General features: G+C 49.1%; 1 long non-coding RNA gene across 1 annotated transcript; it reads left to right on the top strand.

Moving 5' to 3' along the window:
- Window positions 1–281: 281 nt before the first annotated feature.
- Window positions 282–5226, top strand: LOC139075776 (uncharacterized). The gene is made up of 2 exons (XR_011526558.1): window positions 282–406; window positions 4994–5226. It is a non-coding gene; the product is annotated as an uncharacterized lncRNA (long non-coding RNA).
- The last annotated feature ends 3257 nt before the right edge of the window (window positions 5227–8483 follow it).

The following is an 8483-nucleotide window of genomic DNA, read 5'->3' as shown; positions in this document are numbered from 1 at the left end:
AGAGTGAGGATGACATTTCCTCTCTCTCTGCGCCACCCTCCTGCTGGTCTCCTCCCCAGCCCAGCATTTAGGCAAAGGCACAGGGAGCCAGACAGTCTACTTCCACCCAGCACTGATGCCAGGAAGTGTCAGGACGGCTCTGCCCCTTGCGCCAGGCACCCGGATGAAAGGAAACCCCAGAATGGCAGTTTGGGATTAGCTAGTGTCCTGGGCCAGATTGGCTCCCTGTGAGGATTAGTGACTTCCTCTAAAAAAGCCGCAGCCACTCCTTCAGACAATACTTCCTCTTCTGGGGATCTCCTGCCCCTCTCATAACCAAGCAGGCCAGCATACATGGGGCTCCGAATCTGCAGAGGACAGCTTATCTCGAATACCTCTGGTGACGGGGAACTCACCACCTCCCAAGGTAGCCTAATCCGTTTCTCGTTGTTCTAGCCAGTTATTCCTTGTATTGACTCAGAAGCATTCTCCCTGCTGTTTCCTCCTTAGGTCTTGGTGCAAAGCCTGCCGCTTTGTCCAGGGGCAATGGGGCACCAAATAATCCCACTCTCAAGGTACCGAATGAGTGCATGTTCTAAGCCCTGCCTCCAGAGGCATTCTTTAACTCCCACTATCCCAGGACACCTTTTCAGACATAGGACCCCTTCCTAACAGGAGGATGCTTTCAGGACTGTTGTCCCCAGTCAGCTTCCCAACTCTCCTCCAGCCGCCTCTACTGCCTGCTCAGGCACCTGTCAACTCCATGTTCCATAGCCATCAGTCCAGCCAGGTTTATATCACCCCGGGGCCTGTGCACAGTCCTGAGTGGGGCTGCTGGGTGATTCCTCACAACCCCTGGCACTCTAGACCCTTTCATCCACCACGTGCTTGTCCTGGAACCCCTTGCTGGGTTGCCCTAAGCCCTACCAATACCTCTTTCCCCACTAACATGAGGCCTGGGTCCCAGCCCCCACCCCAGCCGTTGGGGGACAGTGGACAGGTGTTCATGGCAAAGGGCTAGCAGCCTGTGTCTTTAGAAACATAACCCACAGCCTTCCTCACTGAGCCTGTCTGAACTCCAAACTCCAGTGTGTGTAATTATTTTTATTGTGGTAAAATATACATAAGATTTACAATTCAGTGGCAGTTCAGTGGCATTAAGTACATTCACAGTGTTGTGCAATCGTCACCACCATCCATCTCCAGAACTTTGTCACCTTCCCCGACTGAATCTCTGTTCCCCTTAAATAATAACCTCCCCTTCTGCTCTCCCCCCATCCCCTGGCAGCCACAACTTTACTCTGTGCCTCTATGAATTTGACTGTTTAGGTACCTCATAGTGGAATCATTCAGTATTTATCCTCTTGTGACTGGCTTATTTCTCTTAACGTAATGTCTTCAAGGTCATCCATGTTGTAACATGTATCAGAATTTCATTCCTTTTTAAGGCGGAATAATATTCCATTGTATGCATATATTACGTTTCATTTATTCATTCATCGATTGATGACACTTGGGTTGTTTGCACCTGTTGGCTATTGTGAATAGTGCTGCTGTGAACGTAAGTGTACCAGTATCTGTTCGAGTCCAGAGTGCGTATTTTACATGTTGCCCAAAGAGCTTCTCCTTCTCCCATGACACACTCTATGTTCCTATCAAATGGAGAAATCCCCCAGGGAAGGGCAGGGACCTGATTCTTCAGTGACGCCATAACTTGCACTGTTTTGCATTATGTCAACCTTTTTTGGGAGTTAAAAAGCCATGCTGTGTTTTTAAAGAATATCAAGTATAAGCCCAGTCCTGGGGTAGATATACGTGCTGCACGTTTTCACGTGTGGCACTTCGATGTATTGTGTTGGGTTATTGTTCTGGATTGTTCTGGATATATCATATTTGAGGCTGGGTTGTTACTTTTTAAATTTTCTTGGTATTTATTACCATTATTTATTATTTTTGATATACAGAATGAGCTGCGTGCATTTATAGAGCAATGAGGATATATTTAATATGTCTTGTTTTTAACTGAATAAGAACTGAAAGCATGTATCAACCAAACTGATTCAAATGGAAAAAAAACCCATGCAGTGCATATATCCCTTCCAGTACTGGGCTTATACTTGATATTCTTTTAAAACACAGTAGGGCTTTTTCACTCCCTAAAAAGGGTTGAGATAATGCAAATGTCCTCCATCCTCATCTTCTTGCCTTCCCCCATCGGAACCTTTACAAGCGCTCTGATGGATCAGTGTGACGCCAGCTAGGGAGTCTGGCATTTTGCAAGGGACAGTGCCTTGACTCAAAGCGATGAATCTGTAATGAAGGGCTCTCATGCACTAGGAAAGGGCAGAAGAGAGAACTGGGGTGAAGAGTCCTTCTCAAATCATGCATCTTAGCAGCCACCCATTTCCACAGACTCAGAAGCTCCACATTAGGGGAGGTGTAAAGTCAGTTACTCTGTTCCCTTTTCCAGTCCCAAATCCTCTTGACCTCACCCAGCCTCTGCTTGAACACCTCCAATGATGGAGAACTCACCACCCCTGAAGCCAGCCCACACCATCTCTGGACTCGCCACTGAAGAGTTGTTCCTTGCTGAGCCAATGACTCTCTCCCCATAGCACCTCTATGGGTCTATTATCCACCCCTTGGGCCTCCTCAGGATGAGTCAGCTCCCTTTTTCCAAGCACAGCAGCCCTTCAAACACTAGAGGCCAGTGCCCACTCAACCGGAGAGTGAACATCCTGGCTCTTGAAACTTTCCTTCTGGAACTCCCCAGACCCAACCGTGGGACGTCAGCCGAGCAGCAGCCACAGGGGCCTGGTTTGCTCAGGGCCGTGTGGCCGTGCTCCTCTCCGAGTCCTGAGAGCAAACGTGGGGCTGAGAGCAGGGTGTCGGGGAGGCGAGGAGGCACACCGGTGGCTGCTGAGTGCCCACCACTGTTGGGTCAGGCTCTGTGCGTGGCTTTCTACACGAATTGTCCCATTTGATTTATTAGTCTCACTTTATAGATGGGGAAACTGAAGCTGAGAGCAGCTAAGGTTCTAGGACTCCTGAAAGAAGTTTGGGGTAAGCACAAGCCACCGCAGTCTCACTTTTCAAACAGCAGCAGCAGCAGAACTCCCCTGCCCCAGGCCGGGAGGTGAGGAGGGAGAGAGAAGGTGATCCTTACGTTCCCAGAGCTGACCAAGGGGCTGTCTGAGGCGGGAGTGTGGGAAGGGCGAACTGCAGTGCTTCAGAGAGAAGCTCCGGGCTGTGGGCAGGACCCTGTCTGGTGTGGACCTAGGCAGCCCCCCAACCCTGGTCTAGCCCAGTCTCCCAGGCTCTGCGGGCGTACAGCTCCTTGGCCTGGCCCTCAGGGATTCTGGAGCCAGCTGTCCAGGGTGCTGCCTGGCTTTCAGCTCTGTTTTTGGCATATCCTGGACTTGCCCCTCTGACCTCGCCTGGGGCCAGGGGAGCTCAGGGAAAGTCAGAGGTAAGGCCCCACACACACTGGAAGATTCCTCGCTGGGTGTGGAGGTGGGGTGGATGCCAGCATCTTGGGCTTGCCTATTGAACCCATTGAGTTAATAGGAGAGAGAGTGGGGATGTTGAGACTCCTCTCTGCTCGCCGTCCCTCCCCTCCTCTCCATCTGCCTCGGTAATGCATCAGGGTCCTGGCAAGGACATGTAAGTCCCCAGTCAAGTAAGAAGAGCATCTGAATACGCTGAAGTGGGGTCAGAGTTGCCAGGCCAGCTCCAGTGGCAGAAAGGTCCCCTCCAGCTCTCTCTGGCTCCCTTCCCGCCTCATTTGTTGGCGGCTTACACCCCCATGGCCAACTGAGGTGGGTGAGGGCCTGTAGCCTGGACCTGCTGGGCTGTCCACATTGTTTCCCAGGCTGGGTGTTTCTCGTTGTTGCTCGTTTTTTTGGAAGATTGGTAACTGATGTCAGCTCAGGGCCAATCTTCCTTTTTTTTTTTTTCCCCCCCAAAACCCCCCAGTACATAGTTGTATATCCTAGATGTAGATTCTTCTAGTTCTTCTATGTGGGAGGCCTGCCACGGTATGGCTTGATGAGCTGTGCTAGGTCCGTTCCCAGGATCTGAACCGGTGAAGCCAGGGCCGCTGAAGCGGAGCACACAAACTTAACCACTCAGCCACTAGGCCGGCCCTTGCTGTTGCTCTTGATTCTTTCTTACTAGATGGTTTTTTCCTCACTGATGGAGTCACTGAATCTCAGAGCCAATTGAGAAGGGACAGCAAGCGGGTCATTCTGCCCATGGTGGTTGTTGGTCCTTTGGCCAGTAGCTGGAGTTAAAGAAATCTCCTGAGGGGTCCCACCTGGGCGCTCACTCCAGGTGCGGGTGAGCAGGTCTCGGGCACATTGTGGTGGTGATGATGGGCTCGTTGTGCAACCCCTTGGAGCTTCATTTTCCTCTCTGTAGAATGAGAGCAATGATACAATTTTTGTGGTTTTGTTTTGCGGATTAAATACCAAAGCAAAGCACTGAGCAAGTCCCTGACGCTTAGTAGGTGCTCAATAAATAACAATTATAATTATCATAGTTATTATTTTTCCTTGTCTATTATTCTCTGGCACATTCTTCCCTGAGGAATGCCTTGGGAGGCCCTCGGTTCAGGGGCTCTTGTGTTGTACTTATTCCTATTTCGAACACTTGGCATGTCTTCCTATTTCAAATACCCGGCACATCTGAATCCACATGGATTATTTTTTTCCTCATCCTTTGTTACAAACCTGCTTCTCCTCCTGAATATCCCAGTTGGGTTAGTGGCACATCATCCTCCAAGATGGGGAGTTACCGCATATCCTCCCTCTCACTCAGCCCACCGTGTTCAGCTCGTGTGTCACCACCTGTCAGCCCGGCTGCTCCACTCCAGGCAGAATCAGTCACTCGCTCCCCCGCACCTGGAGTGTTTTTACGTAAGTTCAGGACAGCACTTAGCACAACACGCTGTCATTTGTGTTTGTAAGTCTGTCTCTCCTGTACTGAAGACGTCCTCTCTTTCTTTTGGAGGCAGGTATCAAGGATGGATGGGAAAGAGGATGTGGAAAAGCACTGTGAATCTTGGGTCTAGCAACAGAGCCATCATTCTCTCTCAGCTTTCGCTGAATCCTCCAACACCCCTTCCACAGCACACAGGAAAATGGAGCAACCGCCTCTTCCCTCTACCAGGATATGTTGATCCTAGGCACAGAGGATAGGTGACTTGCCAAAGGACACAGAACAAATAAAAGGCTTAAATCGTTTGCATGCAGGACATTGAGGTGTTGACATTTCCAGTCCCTCCAAGTTGTTAAACAAAGCTTCAGTGTGTTTCTCTGGAGCCAGAAGGAGTGGGTGGACTGAGAAGGGGGATGATGCAGAGGTGCGGGGCCTGCACTCAGAGCCACAGGTTTGAGAGACTTGTCTCAACACACACGGGAGAGGGGAAGAAAAAAAATCAAAGCAAGTTCCAGACGATTTCTGGCTAAGAAATATGCTGGAAAGATTTGAACTCTTCTGGGGAAGATTTGCCATGTGAAACTCTCTTTCCTCTCTTTCCTCTGACCAGCTCCTCTGTTCAGGCAACTGTCAGCAGCCACGCTGGTCCCTCATGACCTTCAAAGGAGGCACAATCAGGTCCTCTTTTGCATAGCTGGAGACAGCCGGTGAGCTGTTCACGAGGGCACAGAAGTGGGCATCGATAGGGAAGGAGATTTAGGAGGAGTGAGCAAGGCTGGGGTAAGGTGGAAGAAGAGAGAGGAGGTGTGGCCAGGCTAGAAAGGGCGAGGATGGACAGGAGAGCAGACAGGGTGATGGTGTGTGGCCATAAGAGCAAGGCTAGTAGAAATATTGATGACAGTTGGCACTTGCTAAGCACCCAGTGTGTGCCAACAGCCATGCAAGGGAGACATTATACTCGTTTCACAGATGTAAAGACAGGTCCAGGGATGTCAGGTGAATCACCCAAATTCGCAGTGGTAGAATCAGCATGGAACTCAAGTCTACTCCAGACCCCAGGTTCTTTCCTTGATGCCACATAGAGGAGAACTTTGGGTTTGGATCTGGAGACAGCAGTGACGGGACGGGTTAGCCTAGAGGAGGAATAAAGAAGGATTTCACGACAGCAGGTGTATCTCCCAACTGCCACCTGCATAAATACACACACATAGGCGCATTCCTTCAACTGGCTGGGAAGTGCAGGATTTGGAGCTGAGAGAGCAGCTCAGCTCCCCCAGTTATTGAGCAAATGGCCTCGCCATCTCCGCACGTCATAAAATTATGACCACCATCATGTCTCCCAAAGAAAGTGTATCACACACTCAAATCCTTAATAAACCGTATGGCTCCTGATAGAAATTAACACTATTTTGAATATTACATTGTGGTTGCTATTGCCACTGCTTGTTCCAAACTGAGCTGGTGGTGTTTTAAGAGGCCCGATCTAATTATAGTGTGAACAGCACAGCTGCTGACTTTTCTAGCTCTCCATTCAGGGCCACGGTGCTGACAACCTGGCCCTCTCGTCCACACGCCTGTCTCTAGGCCTGCTGCGGGTGTCCCTTCCGCCCTTGCCCATCCAAGCACTGACTTCACTTCTGTCAAACTTTCCCCTGGAAGGAAGCTCTGAATTCTTCTTGAGGATTAATTTCATACCCTAAGAACAAGGTTTTTACTCTTCTCTTGTGCTCTGGGGCTGCCTTCCTTCCCCTTCTCCCTGGGCAGTCTGAATAACGTTTCCAAATGCATAAAGCGAAATACAGAAGACCTCTCAAAGGAAACCAGTCATTTTGAAATACAGTTATCAAAATATTTTTTCAAAGTAGTGATGTACTGTATGTGCTTCTCCATTAATGGATTAAATAATCAGATCTGCTGGCAGGACTAATAACCACTGGAGTTCTGAAGCACGATGTGCACAGATGATGTTTGCAGATACCTGCTACGACTATCATGGGACTTGAAAATATCTGTTATCACTGCTAATACTACAGAGGTTGGTTGTCGAATTCATAATTTAAGAGAAAGCTACATTTCAGTTAGAAGCTAGTGAAGATAAAGATGTCGTTTTTTCCCCAAGTCAAGGATCCCTTTGAATCCTATCCATTAAAGTCTTGGCAGAGAGGGAAGGAGGCTAGCTGTGGACTCCGAGTTAAAAACACTTGTTTTAGAGCAGTGTTTTTCACCTGGGAACCTATTAGAAATGTAAATTATACCCCCCTCCTCCCAGATTTATTGAATCAGAAACTTGGGGGTGGGGCCCAGAAATCTGCGTTTGAACAAACCTCTAAGTGGTTCTGGTGTGTCCTCAAATTGGAGAACTGCTGTCTTAGAGCTGGGTGGGACAAATTCTGAAGTAGAATGCACGGCCTTACCCCAAAAGTCCTACCGAAAGATTGACTGCCCTCTGTTTTCTCTCTGTGCTTCCTTCAGACTAACCCTTAACCTGAGGTGGACCAGTGGTGCGGAGTTGAAAAACCCAGTTCTTGTTAATGCATAATGAAGTGCTACAGAGCAGCTTCTGTCACGGGGCAGAATAAGATACAGCTGCAGGGACAGCAGCTAAGATTTCATGCCTTTATGTGCATAAAAAATAATTGGCCTTCTAATTATCTTCGTAAAAGTGAGAAAACTTGCCTGGCTTATTGGCACTAGGAAATAATTAGACATCCTTAATAGCTTTCTAATGATCCCTGGGAGGGGGGGAGCCATTTTCAAGGCATCTGCCCGCCATCACTGGGTCATTACGGAGCCTTGTAGACCCGGTCCACACAGAATGGGGCACTTGCAAATTCATCCGTGTTGGTTCAGGCTTCAGATCTTGGTGGGCTCGCTCATGTGCCCAGAAAGATGCTCCATCTCTCACTGGCCCATGCCTCTTTCTTCAGAGCCAGCAGTGTCCTTTCTGAAGGCTCTGGAAAGAGGGCCCTCATCATGGTTGCTGGCAGGGAGAGCTGCTGCTCTGCAGACATGGCAACCTCCAGGGACTCCATCTCTCTTCTGGCCCCACCTTTTTAAGAGGTTGGAACATGTTGATTCTATCCCAGTTTGGGGAAAGACTGCTGGGCTTATAACATTCCAATTCTCCACCCAAAAAGCACAGGCTTTGAAAAGCTGAGGGCATATTGATAAGCAGGACAGTGGTTTCCCACCAGGCTGGGATGTGGCTCCCCCGCAGCTCATGGATCTCCGGAGGGTTGAACTTTAGAGCTGAGTGTAAGGGAGGAACAGAAGCTGAAGGCGAGGGAATCGAGCCTGCATTTCTCCAGCAGGTGGCACCATAACTTTATCTTCGGCACCTCCATCGTCAGGAACAGCAGCTCTGAGTTTGCAAACCAGGGATGTGAGTCACTGCCTGGGACTCCCCTCCTTGGTATTTAGGGCTTTGATACCCCTTAGAATAGCAAACCTTCTCCATACCACTCTTCTCCAAATACCGTCAATATTTTTGATTTTTTTTAATCTGAGCATCATAAACAAACTTGTCAGAAATACATACTGATTGTCCTTGTGGACTTGGAGCACTG

The sequence above is a fragment of the Equus przewalskii genome, chromosome 14 (assembly GCF_037783145.1).
Source record: "Equus przewalskii isolate Varuska chromosome 14, EquPr2, whole genome shotgun sequence".
NCBI classification, from domain to species: domain Eukaryota; kingdom Metazoa; phylum Chordata; class Mammalia; order Perissodactyla; family Equidae; genus Equus; species Equus przewalskii.
Note: the sequence above shows the minus strand (reverse complement) of the source record. Positions and strands in the feature narration are given on the sequence as shown.